The sequence below is a fragment of the Pogona vitticeps genome, chromosome 5 (assembly GCF_051106095.1).
Source record: "Pogona vitticeps strain Pit_001003342236 chromosome 5, PviZW2.1, whole genome shotgun sequence".
Classification (NCBI taxonomy): Eukaryota; Metazoa; Chordata; class Lepidosauria; order Squamata; family Agamidae; genus Pogona; species Pogona vitticeps.
In genome coordinates, this window is record NC_135787.1 from 162252118 (window position 1) to 162267803 (window position 15686).

The window sequence follows — 15686 nt, forward strand, 5'->3', positions numbered from 1 at the left end:
CTGACAACTGGTTTAAAGAGCAAGAAGCAGAGGATATGAGTAAATGGAGAGAAGAAAACAGTGAAGTCCTCCAAGAATTCATCAACTACCTTGAGTTAGGGTGAGCAAACTGGTAGCCAGGTTTGTGGATGAAACCTCCACTTGCAACCTTACTGGTTTTCATATTACATAACCTTTTTTTTCTTCCAATGAAAAAATCGAACAAGGAAAAATAAAAGCTGCATAGCTACACACCAGCTTTTGACTGGCAGTGGTAGGTGTTTCTCTGTCTGGAAAAACTGAGCATGCAGCAGCAGGGACAAAAATATACTCATAGCAAACTATTTTAAAGAAAGAAAATGGCTAGTATAATACCTTTCTGGATCTTCCCCAGATGGAGAACTTTTACACTTTAGTTTACATCAACATGCAGTATGCAGGTAGCCTATCTTTTACTCACAATGAAGCACGAATTATACTCATTAAGTACAGGTAGAAAGAGCTTAATTTTGAGGCAGTAGAAAGAACTATTATTTTCTCCCGAATTTACCCCCCATTCCTTCAGAAGGCCTTTTTAAAAGAGGAAAAAACTTCTATTGGCATAACTGAATAACTGATTTTTAATTTGTTTATTGCCCTTCTTAGCCCTTGTACCCAGGGGTTAGGAAGAGAATTTAGAGGGGAAACAAACATTGCAAGATTTAAGCCACCCACATCTGCCCGTGGTAGGCCTCATTCCTATAGGGTCCCCATATTCTGACTTGTAAGTAAAAAGAAAATAAAGTTGCACCCTGTGTAGCATGTAGTTTAACTTCTGGATGTAGCTTCAGACCAATAATTCAGATTTTGCTCAGTTTTGTGATGCCTTAATACCTAAAAGCAGGCTCGAATTTATAAATTATTACATGCATACACTAAATGCATGTATGTTATACTATACAATGATATTTTTATTATGTTTATGATGCATTGCAATACATGACGCTGGCTCCCAGGAATATATCCCCAAGTCCTACATGCCTGTGATAAAAGGAGCATTGGGGTCATCCAGAACAATCCTTCTATCAAGATTTCAAAATAAATTCAGAAGCAGACGGAGCAGGCTAGTGAGGTATCCACTGGGAGTCTGTAGTCCAGACTGCCAAGTGATTGTTAAGCACTGAATACATTGCTGTGTATAAAAGCAGATTCACAATGAGGAAATAATGCCTTTTTATTCTGTGAGCAAAAACAAAACAAGTACTGTAGCAGCTGAAAATGACACATAGGCTGTAAAATTCATGAAGCTGAAAGCAGGCAGCATTAAGGATTGTGAAGGGAAGGCTTACCTCATGTATTCATTACACAGAACAGCATGTTCCTATTTTGTTTTTGCTTCAGCAAATCAATCCTGATTGTTAGAATATTCCACAACAAACTTTACTAGCTCAGGACACTTCAAATGTGTGTCAGTCCTGACCAGCATAGTCATGCAGCTTTGGTTGATGAGGATTGTAGCCCACCATACCTGGAGCATGCCAAGTTAAGGACGGCTGAAACAGATGCTGGCCAACTGGCAGAACAATGGACCATTTCCAGTGAACAATCCTGAGGTTGCTAGAATTCTTGCAAAGAATGTCTAATTCAGCCTCTTGTGTTCTTCAGAATGTACTCATTCCCAGAATCACTTAATACAAGATTAGTTATGCCATAACTATGGAACTGTAAAAAATACTGCAGTGTTGGGTTATTCAAACACATATTGGTGGATATTGCCATTTTGTTTGTATGTTTGTTTTAAAAGCCTACAGTACCTATGATCTGAAGGAAGTAGTCCTCAGGAGAACTGAGACACCAAGAGAAAGGACTCTTCACCCAATAGGTGGGACTCAGATATGGCCATTTACAGCTGGACTGGCAAAAGGGACCGTTCCTCTCCTAACCCAATTCTTTCAATGGTACAGTGTCTGATAGGGGCTGAGAGGAGGGAGGATTCAATCTCTCTCAGGCAGAAACAACTAATTTAAGGAGAGTCCCTCATTCTCCTCCACCACATCTCAGAGGGCATTTCTAGGAAGCAAAGTGAGTATTGTAGGACAAGAAGCAAGAAAGTACATTTCCACAATCCCTGCGAGTTCAGGAGTAGCCCTTCTTAAAGAGAAAGGGACACTGTCTCATTATTCCCAGGAGAAGAGCCTTGGGAAAGCTGCCCAGAGCACCAACAGGAAAAAGGAACAGTAAACCATTTCTCAGTGCTTTTTTGCCTAGAAAACCCTGGAAAGGGTTGCCACAAATCAGAATTGAGTTGATATGTAATTACTTGTTAACTGTTTTGTTAAGGTATATAATTTTTATATAGCCTGAACATAATATGTGTGTGTGCAGAACAAGATTGAGATGACGTCATTCCTTCATCCCTGGCTGATGCAATTTCTCTGCAATATGAAGATTGCCACACCTGTGTGCATGAAGTCACCTTAGACGGGATTGGACCAGACTGATGCCAGAACTGTATTTAAGAAATGAACTCTGTACAGTCATTCTCTTCTCCTGTGTACTGATGTCTGCATGTCATGCTGCTGGTTTGAATACTGAATACTGAAGTGCTGTATGTATGTATATCCTGTATATATTTTGTAAATACACTGCTGAAAAGAAGAAGCTGTTGTGTGCGTTTATCTGCGCTTTACTCTGCGAGAGACAAGATAAAGTCACAGACGCACACTCCCTTAACAGAGGTTATGGGCCCAGCAACGTTCCGCTGCGCTGCAAACGTGAGTAAATAAGTAAATGAAAGAGGAGGAGAGCCTAAGCAGCAGTGATAGTGAAACCAGTTCGTCTGTAAACCCGGGGAAGGGAAGGATACAGAGAGCTGCAAGGATGGCATACAGCACGGGAGGAAATATAGGTGGCCTGGCCATAAATAGACTGAATGAAAATAATTATAGAACGTGGGCAATTAAAGCGGAGATGTTGTTGAGAAAGGAGGGTCTGTTTCGCTACGTTACAGCCCCCCCAGTGCAGCCCAGTGAGGAGGAAGAGGCAGAGCATGAGAGAGCTCTAGCCACGATCATTTTGGCCATTGAAGATTCGCTTCTGACCCACATTCAAGGACTGACAACAGCAAAAGCAGTCTGGGATAAACTAAAAGGCATTTATCAGAGGGAGACGACAGGCACAAAGATTTCTCTTACCAGGAGGTTGTTCCAATGCAGGATGAAACAGGATGAATGCGCTTCGGAACACTTAAAAAATATGAAGGACATGTTTAATCAACTGCAATTAATGAATGTTGTCTTCCCTCAGGAACAGCGCGTTTATATTTTGCTAAGTTCTCTGAATGACGATTACTCCATGCTAGTAACAAGTTTGGAAAGCATGCCAGAAACAGAGCTTTCAGAAGAATATGTGACAAACAGAATTCTCCAGGAGGAACAGCATTTAAAACAGAGAATGCTGAACAAAAAGGCAAGCCACGTGCGTGCTGACCACGAGAGACAGAGATACGCTGATGGCAGCGTACCCAGGAGGCGGGCGGACGGAGAACAAAGAGGAAGAGTGATGATGACGAAAGCCTGTTTCCTCTGCGGGTCCACCAATCACCTGCAACGGAACTGTGACAAAAGCGGAAGTCCTCCAAGCAACAAAGAAGGCAGGAAGAAGGTCTCCAAAAGGTTTCAACAAAGAAACGACATGAGGCCGGTCTCCTTGGTTACCAGAGGAACGAGGGACAAGGTTCCCGGCAGCCACACAGAGGCGTGGCTCATTGACTCGGGGGCAGTCGTGCATTTGACTAATAATAGGGATCTCTTTTGTCTTTTAGATGAAACCAGCCTCAGAAGTGTGATGATGGCAAATTCACAAGAGACAGCCGTTGAAGGACAAGGAACTGTTTACATTCCTTCGTTGAATACTGAGATAAGTGGGGTATTTTACGCTCCTGAATTGTCGTTTAATATAATAAGTGTATCAGCGTTGGCTGAGCAAGGGTTCACTGTCACTTTTGAGAAACAGGAGTGTATAATTAAGAAAAATGGTAAAATAGTTGCAAAAGTGAAGCAAGAAAACAATCTGTACATGTTAAAGAGCCAGACACATGAAAGTGCACATGTGATACATACAAACAAACCACAACATGATAACTGTATACATTTACTGCATAGGAGGCTGGGTCATGTAAATTTTAGATCATTACAGAAAATGGAACATTTTGCCAGGGATGTAAACATAAAGGAATGCAAAAATTACTTGGACTGTAATGTCTGTAAAAGTAGCAAGACAAATGTGGCCCCAAAAGGGAGGAAAAGTGACAGAGTCACAACCAGGCCATTTGAATTAGTTCATGCAGATTTAATGGGACCATTTCCTCCATCATTAGGAGGAGCGAAATATGCAATGGTTCTAGTGGATGATTTTACAAGGTTTTCTTTTTGTTATACACTAAGATCTAAAACAGAAGTATTTGATACATTTAGAAAATGGTTATTTTCAGTAGAGAGGAGATTTGACCACAAGGTGGCGCAGTTGCAAACGGATCGAGGTACGGAGTTTACAAACACTAGGTTTCAAAGATGGTTAGAAAGTCTGGGAATTAGACATAGAAAAACGAGCCCATATAGCCCATTTCAGAATGGTGTTGCTGAGAGACGCAACAGAGTGTTACAAGAGATGAAAAATGCATTGTTGGCAGACTCTGGGTTGCGTCACGGTCTGTGGAGTGAAGCGATACTAACCTCTAACTTTTTGGTTAACAGAATTTATTCTTCCTCGATAGATGACACACCATATTTCTTGTTATACGGTAAGAAACCATGTTTAAAATATTTGAGGGTGTTTGGATGCACGGCTTGGGTGCATATCCCGAAACAACTCAGAAGAAAAGGTAAAAATAAAACAAGAAAAATGACATTTGTAGGGTATGAACCCAATTCAAAGGCATACCGGTTTTTTGATGGGGATAGAAGTGTGATAATCTCTAGGTCAGCCAGTTTTAATGAAGGGGAAAACTGGGACCAAGTACATGCAAACTCACAGTTATACATCCCTCTACACGAAAGAAAAAGTCAATTAAGACAGACAGGAACACTTAAGGAAGGCATGAAGTCCTGTGCTGATGATGAAGAAGGAGGAGCTACTACAGATGATGAAGAAGAAGAAGAAAAAGAAGGTAGTGATGAGGAAGAACACGAAGAGGAGGAAGCACATACTAGTAGTCAGATAGAAACACACACAAATTCACATGGTCCCAGGAGGTCCCAGAGGGCAAATAAGGGTGTGCCACCCAATAGATTTGGAGTGAGTGGAATTACAGTGTGTAATGTTTATATTGAGCCCAGAAACTATAAAGATGTTTTGAAGCTTCCTGATTATGAGAAGAATAAGTGGTTAGAGGCCATGGAGGAGGAGATGAATTCCATGAAGGAACATCACGTGTTCACTGAAACCAAACTACCACCAGAGCATAAGGTAATAGGTAGTAAGTGGGTGTTCAAAAGAAAATTGCAAAATGACGGAAACTACAGATATAAAGCAAGGTTGGTTGCACAAGGTTTTACACAGAAAAAGACTTAAAGTGTAAAACAGATAATGCAATAAAAGTAATGGAAAATAATACCACTTGTATACAAATGGCCAAAACGGATAGAGTAAAAAACAGGAGCAAACATGTTGATATAAAATATCATAACGTAAGGGAAGCTGTAAAAGGAAAACTAATTGAATTAGAATATTGTAAGACTGAAGAAAATATTGCAGACATATTGACTAAACCGTTGTGTGCTCAAAAGCATGAAAAGTGTATAGATGCATTGGGAATGTGTAATGGGTTCAGGCAATTTAAAAATTAGGAGGAGTGTTAAGGTATATAATTTTTATATAGCCTGAACATAATATGTGTGTGTGCAGAACAAGATTGAGATGACGTCATTCCTTCATCCCTGGCTGATGCAATTTCTCTGCAATATGAAGATTGCCACACCTGTGTGCATGAAGTCACCTTAGACGGGATTGGACCAGACTGATGCCAGAACTGTATTTAAGAAATGAACTCTGTACAGTCATTCTCTTCTCCTGTGTACTGATGTCTGCATGTCATGCTGCTGGTTTGAATACTGAATACTGAAGTGCTGTATGTATGTATATCCTGTATATATTTTGTAAATACACTGCTGAAAAGAAGAAGCTGTTGTGTGCGTTTATCTGCGCTTTACTCTGCGAGAGACAAGATAAAGTCACAGACGCACACTCCCTTAACATGTTTGTATTAAAGTGTATAAACAAACCAAGACGGTCAGTCATTGAGAGAGTGAAGTGAGAACTAGAAAATTTTGTACAGAGCTTGGAAAAGTTCCTTTTTGACTCACAGAAATCTATAACCAACATGTCGGGGCTTCTGGGAGACCTCATCCAAAAAAGGTAACTTTTCCAAGCTCAGCTTTTTTGCATAAGTAACCACCAAGTAGACAGAATAGGAGTATGAGACACCCACAATCAACCAGAACTTAAAAGCTGAATGTAGCTAGAACACTGCAGTTACAAGAGTAGTTGCCAAGGCAACCACAAAAGCAGAATTTGGTTAAGTTCAGATGAAACTTTTTCTTAAAACAGTCAATACAGAGGTACCTCGACTTACAAACTTAATCCATATTGGAATGGCGTTCGTACGTCAAAAAGTTCGGAAGTCGAGGCAAGATTTCCCATAGGAATGCACTGACAACCATTTAATCCGTTCAGGCTTTTTTCCGTTCGTATGTCAAGGCGCTGTTCGTAGGTGATAATAACGGCAGGAAAGTTTTTTCGTTCGCAAGTCAAGGCTCCGTTCGCAGGTCGAAGCAACATTTTGCGAACTGAGCCGTTCGTAACCCGAAACGTTCACAAGTGGAGACGTTTGTAAGTCGAGGTACCAGTGTATACGATATCAGACTTTATACTTGCCTGAAAAGGAGTCCACCTGTACAACTGAAAGGCTTGCTACTGTATTCTTCCAACAATAACAGCAAAAATCTGAAGATCAAATAAAGTATTGACTAAATAATACCTACCAGCAAGTTTTACCAATAATGTCACATTATAAAACATCCTGAGGATACCACTCGTAAGGAACAACAGTAATTGATTGACCATTGTATTGAAAACAATAAAAATATCAATTACACTTCACTAGAAAAACTCTGAGATGATCTTTCTTTGTTTGTTTCAGTTTAAAATTATGGACGTACATGGTAGGAATCAGTAAATGGATAGAGAAGATTGTGAAAATGTTTGGACAGTTTCCAAGAGCAATAACAAAAACAATCCTGTCAATAATTTACTGAAGAGCAAGTGCCATTTGATTACAACAAGAATAACATTCAAGTAAACATGTACAGAACTGCATAGTTAAAACACTTTGAAATGTCTGCCACAAAAACTGGTGTTACGCTAGCTCTGCATTGTTTTTTACTGAATAGTTTCCAAATATTTGCTTTTGTTCATTGTTTCTCTTTCATATATCAGAACTATTTCAGGATATTATTGCAGAGATGTGATAAATTCAATTCACCAAGACTTTCTTGCAACACAATCAGTTAAACTGCTGGTGCTGATCAGAGATCTTAATAATCCACATAATCCACGTTATTTACCAAGGTTTTTACCGTGATGGAGATACAATTATGGCAGCTCCATTACTACTGCTGTCAGCACAGTTGCTTTGTCTGCTCCACAGCCTAAAGGTGGCAGCTAAACTCACACTCAAAAAAACTCACACCCAGTACAGCCTTGCCTTTTAAAAAAGGCATACATCTACACACAGAAGAAGGGGTTCAGCTCTAATAGAATCAGAGCAGCTTGCTCTACTTCAACCAATGCCCTAAGCCATGTCATGCCCACTAAGGCTGCCATTTTGTACAAGTGGCCCTTGAGGCTCTAAAACACATCTAGCTGCTTAAATAGTTGCAAGATCTCTGCTTTAAAAAATTGTAAACTAACCTTAAAACAATGGAGTATTTCAATTTTTCCAGCTCTCATAATCACAGATATATTAATGGGGAAAGTGGCATGGCCTCCAAAATGTTTGGCTTAGCTTAGCCAGGTTTAGCAAATGAAGCAGAATAAAACATAAGATGAATATAGGACAAACATCTTCGATTCTGGAGGAAAGCAGAACATTACTGTATAAAATGAAAGATAGGTGCTTCCAGCCACAGGACTCCTAATGTTACCAAACAAGAGGTAGCAAGCAGCTTTTTCACCTTTTAAGGGGTAAATGATGATGTCTGAGCCTCCCATAACATTCTGTGGAAAATGCAAGGTGATAAACCTCTCTTCTGGAAGCAGCCAAAATTACTTGTTCACTACGACATATTGGCTGAAATCTTGTTGCTTCGTGTACTAAGTTGGACTAGAGTAGGGCCACTGAATCAGTGGGTATTTGGTGAATCAATCCCTCCGTATGTTTTATTGATTCAAATTAGCTTACTCTAGTTTCAGTGTTAAGCACTTAGCTCATTCTACTGATGGCAACAGACCATGAATATACACTATACAGTAGTATCAACTGGTGAACAGATCTCTGTAAAATTGTAACACATTGATAACCCATACATCCCCATTCTAAATCTTTGCTTTTAATTGTTTTTAAGCTTCTTGCTTTAATTTACCTGTTTTAAGCATTAATTGTACTTGCTTTATGCAATTTTATTACTAGTCACCTTTAGTCCCTTTTTTGGAGGAAAGGGAAGTTACAAATTGAATAAATGAATGGATTCTACATGCATGCTTACAAAGATGCCTGAAATATCAATACATCTGAGCATATTGCTTTGTCTGCTACCACTAGTTTCTATAGATTTCTAAATCATATAGTATCTAATTTTTTGGTTCATCGGAACTCTACTAGTGTTTATTCAGAACTGTATCCTTGCTTGTTCATTAACACTTCCATCTTGGTATAGATTAAAACTGCAGCTTTCTCAGCTTGGCCATAAAAGTTCAATCTCATTAGCTGCTTTCTGGTCATTGTGATGAAACTGTACAAATATGTGCTTATAAAGCAGGAAGACCAGCAGAGACACAAGGGAAAAAAGTACAGTGCTGTTTAGCTGTCAGTCCTCCAAACCCATGACTGACCACATTGCTGCTTAACCCAGCTTCACAGGTTTTGTCATGTTGTAGTTGGTGCCAATTGAGTTTTGTGCCACCTGCACAGTGAAAGAATCCAGTAAATATTTCACCACATGCAAACCTGCAGAAAGAATGTTCTTAACATGGTAACATTGCCATGTGCCCATGCTGCTATGTGTGAGATCTAGTGTTCACAGCTAAAGGGTGCTCTGAACCCAATTTTAACTTGTAGCTAATGTTATGAAGCTGCAGAAAACCTTTATGCCTCTACTATGTAATGCCAAAAATGTGGTAGTATAGTTCAGATCTGCTTCACCAAACACACGTGATCTCATATGATTTTGGAAATTAAGCAGGTCCATGCATGGTTAGCACTTAGCTGGGAGACTACCCAAGAATGCAAAGAAAGACCAGGCAAAGCCAGGAAATAAACTTATCCAAAATCCTGGAGAGATGCTGCTAGACCTAATTTCAGCACACTGTCTAAGATAGCTTCCTATGTCCATACCTACATTTTGTCTAAGCATATCAAACGATAAAAACTGGTCATCATTTTCAAGTTCACAGATTTTTATGTACTCTAGAGTCATAAGGCCAGTTTTGAGGTGCTTTCATACCAGAGTGGATAAAAATCAATGATTTAAATTTATTTAAATCACAGTTTAAATGGGGAAAAAAATCAAATCCACCCTGTTCCACACAGAGAGGTTCTAGTGCTAAGAGTCAAATGGCATTATTCAGTAATTCCAACTTTTTTCAAAAAGAAAAATGGAAGAAATAATAGCAATGTTCCAAATTAAAGTGGACAATGACTGGCTGACTGGTAAACTTATGGGAATGAGACAGCATGGTGGTACAAGGTTAAGAGCCTCGTGGTGCAGTGGTTAAACTGCTGTACTGCAGCCAAAACTGTGCTCACAACCTGGGGTTCAATCCCAGCTAGCCAGATCAAGGTTGACTCAACCTTCTATCCTTCCAAGGTCTGTACAATGAGTAACCAGCTTGCTGGGGGGGAGTGGCCAATGTGTAGCTTGCATAATTAATTTGTAAACCACACAGAGAGTGCTGTAAGTGCTATGGGGAAGTATATAAGCAGCACACTTTATGAAGAGAATATGCAGCCACTGTGCCTCCCACATCACTACACCAATTGACCCATTCTCATTTTCTACACGCTACAAGGCAATGCCACAGTTTCATTTGCCACAGAAGAGAGTTTTCATAATGTACAAAGGGACCCGTGCAACAGCAGAGCAGAAGACTCTTGGTGCTGCCAAGCTTTTCAACAGGAAAGCAGCATGTTCAAGAAGACATGGCAGCCCTTAGGCACAGTGAACTGGTGATCAGATATGGACTGGAAGATGCAGATTCAATGAGCCACTTATTCAGAATCCCACTTTTTCTAGCTTAAATTTTTATAATTGTATGAAAACGGAAGAAGAATTGCAAAGCACTGTGAGTACCTGAACGGTTCAGATCTTTAAAAGTTAGTGCTGGGAGTCAAAACTTTCCGTTTGAACAGTCCTTAGATGCCCTATCCTCTCGCAGTGCCCAAAAGGTAAACAATCAATTTACTTATGTTACATACAAGGCATTTTTTAAAAAGCATGTTGACCATCAGAGTGTTGTCTACACTGTCTCCTTTTATCAGAAAGTAACTGCAAAAGTAAGACAAAATCATGTCAGGATAAAGGTGATGAAAAATCTGAGAAATCTCTGTGGAATGTCCTTACATCTGCAGTCCGATTTTTCAATACATATGTATGGAGCACAAGAAAAAAAGAGGACAATTAGAATAACATAAGCCTTGTGCTCCCCAAAGATATAACAGGTGTCTTCGCTGTTTTTGGAGGGACATTTACAAGGGAGAGATCATGCAATCTCAACCATAAAACAGGAACCAGGGCCCTCCCACAGCAGCCACACAATCTTTTATAAGAGTGATCTGCTTCCCACACTGATAAAGATGTCTGGATGAAGCTTAGGCTCATTCCTGTAGCAAAGAATCTTAAGTGATCTGCGAATTAAAATGAAGCACCACAAAACTCCATTATTTTCCTGCAGGACTCAGCAACAGTCTGCAGCAGGATTTAACCAAGTTATCCCATATTAGCAAATAATTCTCCATTCTACAGGCTAATGACCAGAAATGATTAATTGATATAATAAGCACATGAACAAAAGCAAACACACATAAAAAATCTAAAACTTCTCTAAACAGCCCAATCATTACATGCAATTTTTCCCTTAATCTTTCAAAAGATACAAATTTGAGTTTTGGCAAGTCTCAAAGATTAAAGGCACTTTACCTTTATGGGACAGTCAATATCAACTCGATACGTACCGGAATGCCTCCTCCCACCTAGACCTACCCGAATCACTCATTTTAGCCAGGAAGGGCGGCTGAGGGGCCTAACACCGAGGGAGGCCCGGAAAGAAAGAATAAGAAATCGGGCCTTCTCAGCAGTGGCCCCTTGCTTTTGGAAAAGTCTGCCCCCAAAGATCTGTCCGTCTCCCTTGCTGGGTGTTTTTAAGAACGAACTTAGGACCTGGCTCTTTAGGCAGGCTTTCCCCCCTGTCATCACCTGAATATTTTTCCCATCTTGAACTATATTACTACTATTGTTTTTATTTTATTATATTGTTTTTATTTTGCCTATTATTGTTAGCCGCCCAGAGTAGACTTTGGTCTAGATGGGCAGGGTATAAATTTAATAAATAAATATTAAAGTCTACACTGTCCAAAACGTGCACACAAATTGCAGAGTAAAGATAGCATTTTTTGTGGAAAATGATACAGATTATACTGTAGTCTCTTGGATGCACAAAGTGATTGCTAATCAACCACATCTTTCTTTTACAATGTTCTGCTCTCATCATTTGTTTGGTTTTAAAATTAGCTCTCGATGAAGACACTTGACAGCAAGGACAGGTTCCCGTCATTTTGCAGAGAACACAAGAGATCAGTCATAAGGTAGAAAATAAGTTGCTGGGGAGAATATGACAAGGTTGTAAGACATGCAGCTTCTCCAATATGTGAAATAAGCTATGAGTCCAATTGTGGTTCTCTCAGGTCATTGGGAGTTACTGTGTAAACATTTCATTCATATCTCAAGCCACTGCTGTTGCAGATGTGCAGGGAAGTGAAAATTCATACAGTACTTGCCCCAGGAAATCTACTGTTTTCAACTTTTTTTAGCTCCAGCTGGTACTATTTTACAAAAGAATTGTTAGTGTTATTCTAAGTTCTAAAACTACAATTCTGTGTAGTGTAATATGGGAATAAGTCACACTGCATATACTGAGATGCACTTAGAAGTAGACCTGCATAAGATCAGAGTGCACACCTCTCTCTAAATCATTCACTGCCAAAGAATACACCTAGACGCTATATTTTAGTTAAGCAAATTCTAATAGCTTTTCTTGTAATATACCCATGACTCTAGATATTCATGCAGCAATTAATGTTCAGTAAGGAAATTGTGCCTTGTTAGTGGATATGGTAGCAGTACTACAGTAGGGCCTTTCAAAATGACTGCTAGTATAGTATATAAGATGGTTTTATGCTCTAAAATGCACTAATTATGCAACACACCCCAAAGAATCCTTGTGGTACATTCCAGATTGACAGATTTGTTTCAGCATGATTTTCCGTGGGATTACAATCCGTCTCCTCGGATATACAAAATCCTTCGCCTCAGTAGCTGTGGTAGAGACAGAAACGACAGTAACAACACAGCTTTCTTGTGCCTCAGCTCACTCCTGTTTAAAAGGAAGTAAGAACCTTAAAGGGACTACTCATCCAGCATTCTAAAGAGATGTCAAAACTGACTTCTCAGGCCTTGGCAATGGCTATCTGTGGGCATCCACGCTCTCAAAAAGAGCACCTCTTGCCTTTCTCTGCCAGGTCTTGGGAGACAGTATGGGATGGAAGGTGAATACACCCCATTCAGCACTCCATTGTGAGAGGAGGCCAGGTTGCAAGAAGCAAGGTAAAAGGCATGCTTCATCTCCTGGGAAAACAGAAAGAGTATTTATTGATTGATTGATTGATTGATTGATTGATTTGATTTATTTGATTTATACCCCGCCTATCTGGTCTATTCGACCACTCTAGGCGGCTTCCAGTATAGGATAAAACAATAAAAACACAAGAACATTACATAATCATTTGATACAGTTACAATAAAATAGAGTGAGAATAAAATAAGAAGGAATAGAAAAGAAATCAGGTATTGACTGGAGGGAAGGCCTGGATGTACAACCATGTTTTTAATTGGGTTTTAAAGATTCCCAGCATAGGGGCCGCACGAATCTCTGAAGGGAGGTTGTTCCAGAGGCGAGGAGCCACCACCGAGAAGACCCGGTTTCGTGTCTTTTCCTTCCAGGCCTCTCTCAGCATCAGGCTCCTCAGCCTCACCTCCTGACTCGCACGGGTGATCCGGGTAGACCTTGGTGGGAGCAGGCGTTCCGCCAAATATCGAGGTCTTAAACCGTTTAGGGCCTTTTAAGTAAGCATTAAGACTTTGAAGTCGACGCGGAAACGAATGGGCAGCCAATGCAATGCAGCCAGAGTTGGAGAAATACGTTGGTATTTTCTCACTCCAGTGAGGAGTCTGGCTGCCGCATTCTGAATCACCTGAAGTTTCCGCATCAGCCTCAAAGGTAGCCCCACGTAAAGCGTGTTACAGTGGTCTAATCTTGAGATTACGAGCTCATGCACCAAGATAGTGAGTGCCCCCGTGGGGCTGCAGGCGGGCGATCCGCCAGAGGTGGAAAAAGCCGGTGTGGACTACCAACGCCACCTGCGTTTCCATGGTGTCGGGTCCAGATGTATGGCCAGACTGCGGTTCCCACTCTTCGCGGCCAGGGTCACCCCCCCTCCCAAACGTGAGAGAGGCTCCCAAGCCACCAAAGAAAACACGTGGCAACATATCAGAAAAGAGACATCCCAACCACATCAGATTTATAATAATCATGTGCCACTGAGGCAGTTCCAACTTACAGCTACCCTCTCAGGACATTCTGTATATAAATTACGCATCAGTGGCTTACTAGTCCCTCCTTCTGGGGGGCTCTGGGACCACAACTTGCCCACTATCTGTACACACTGTGTTTGATCTCTGTTGGCCCCTCTTGCAGGAGGCACGGTGGAGGTTTAAACTTCCACCCTCCTGCTTTACAGTCATATATTCCAAGCCACTGAGCTCTCTACCTGTGTGTCTCTACAAGCAGTTACACTTCATTCATTATTACTTGACAGAATGCCAGTTTCCATTTATTTATGTGTGCAGTTGTGGTCCGATTCTATTTCTTTGCCTCATCACACTTCCGCGATTTATTTGTAAGGCCTCTCTTGCCCCGTTTGGCCGCGCAAGCGATTAAACGAATTTCTATATTAACCTACAAAAAGTCATTACTTTCCAAATGGCTTAACAAACACACACGCGGAGTTTAGAAGACGAGTTCGCGCTTGCTTAATGAACTTACTGCCTCTCTGCCTACAGACCAGCCCGTCTAGCAGCACCGGGGGGGGGGGGGGTGTGGCGGTCAGGGGAGGATCGCCTCAGGTCCTGATCCACAGCAACCATAAATTCAAGAATGCGGGCTCCGCTATGCGCGGTTCAGAAGGGCGGCAGATGCATCGCGGCTGCCCAACCGTTCCCACGGGTATTCGCAGGAGGCGAAGTTCAACTCTGTCCCTATCACCCTTTGGAGATGATGAACGGGATTTCTCAAAGCTAGTGCTTCCGTCGGGCCTGGCTCTTTTTATCCTTTCGCTACTCAAATTACTCCTCTCCATTCATTCTTAATCTGCTTCATTTTAATCGCAGAGAGCCAGCAGCAGCGGGGAAACTGCGAGACACTTTGCCGCTTGCTGGGGTGTTCAAAAAGATCTTCTCAAACCTGTAGTTCAGGAATAACGTGCCCACTGACAATGACTAGATCGCAGGGGGCTTAGACTACGAGTTACCCAGGCAACCTTTGCTAGATTGGCGAGAGGAAATGTTACCTGCTGCCTGGAAAATCTCCAGCCCCCGGAACAGTAGCTCACTCTGCCACGACTGTCATGCTGTAGACTGAGCAGCTCTTCCTTTTCCAGGTACCTTTCTCCGGCTGACTAGCCTCGCGGCTAGCAAACCGGCAGACACCGCATGGGCGCGTCATTTCCTCCGTCGGCTTCCCGAGAGCCTCCAGATTGTAGTTTCTTGGCCCTCTCCTCCTCCTCCGCGTAACTGAAAGCAATCACCGAAGCCTGTGGAAATTGCCACGTGGGGGAATACCGGGTCCCGATTTATATGCCACGTTGTATGATTTTGGAAGTCAAAAAGAAATCATGTGAAGTATCTCTGGGCCCACTGGGGAAGTTTGCAAGCCACAGCAGCATTTAAAGATAATGAAGGGAATTGGATGGGACAAAAAATACATAAAAAGTTTATTTATTTATTTATTCAATTTTTACCCCACCCCTCTAGACAACGTCTACTTGGGGCGGCTTACATAGTTAAAAAAATCAAAAAAACATATATAAAAATACAATTACTGTATAACAATTCAAAACAACACATTTCCAAGATGGCATGACTCAAGAAGAGGAAGAAAAAAGAAAGAAAAGGGTCGGTGTT

The 15686-nt window shown here is 41.1% G+C and overlaps 1 protein-coding gene across 13 annotated transcripts in view; it reads right to left on the reverse strand.

Moving 5' to 3' along the window:
* Positions 1-15246, reverse strand: part of CCDC134 (coiled-coil domain containing 134) — a 35470-nt gene extending 20224 nt beyond the window's left edge. For 5 of the 13 annotated variants that reach the window (XM_020787926.3, XM_020787924.3, XM_020787925.3 and 2 more), the window contains exon 1: positions 15074-15246. The gene's annotated coding sequence lies outside the window, so the exon portion shown is untranslated. Of the gene's footprint in view, positions 1-1307; positions 1402-6891; positions 6956-15073 lie in introns of those variants that run through there. The other 8 variants (XM_078376122.1, XM_073000162.2, XM_078376126.1 and 5 more) reach the window with 6 other exon arrangements.
* Between the last annotated feature and the right edge of the window lie 440 nt (positions 15247-15686).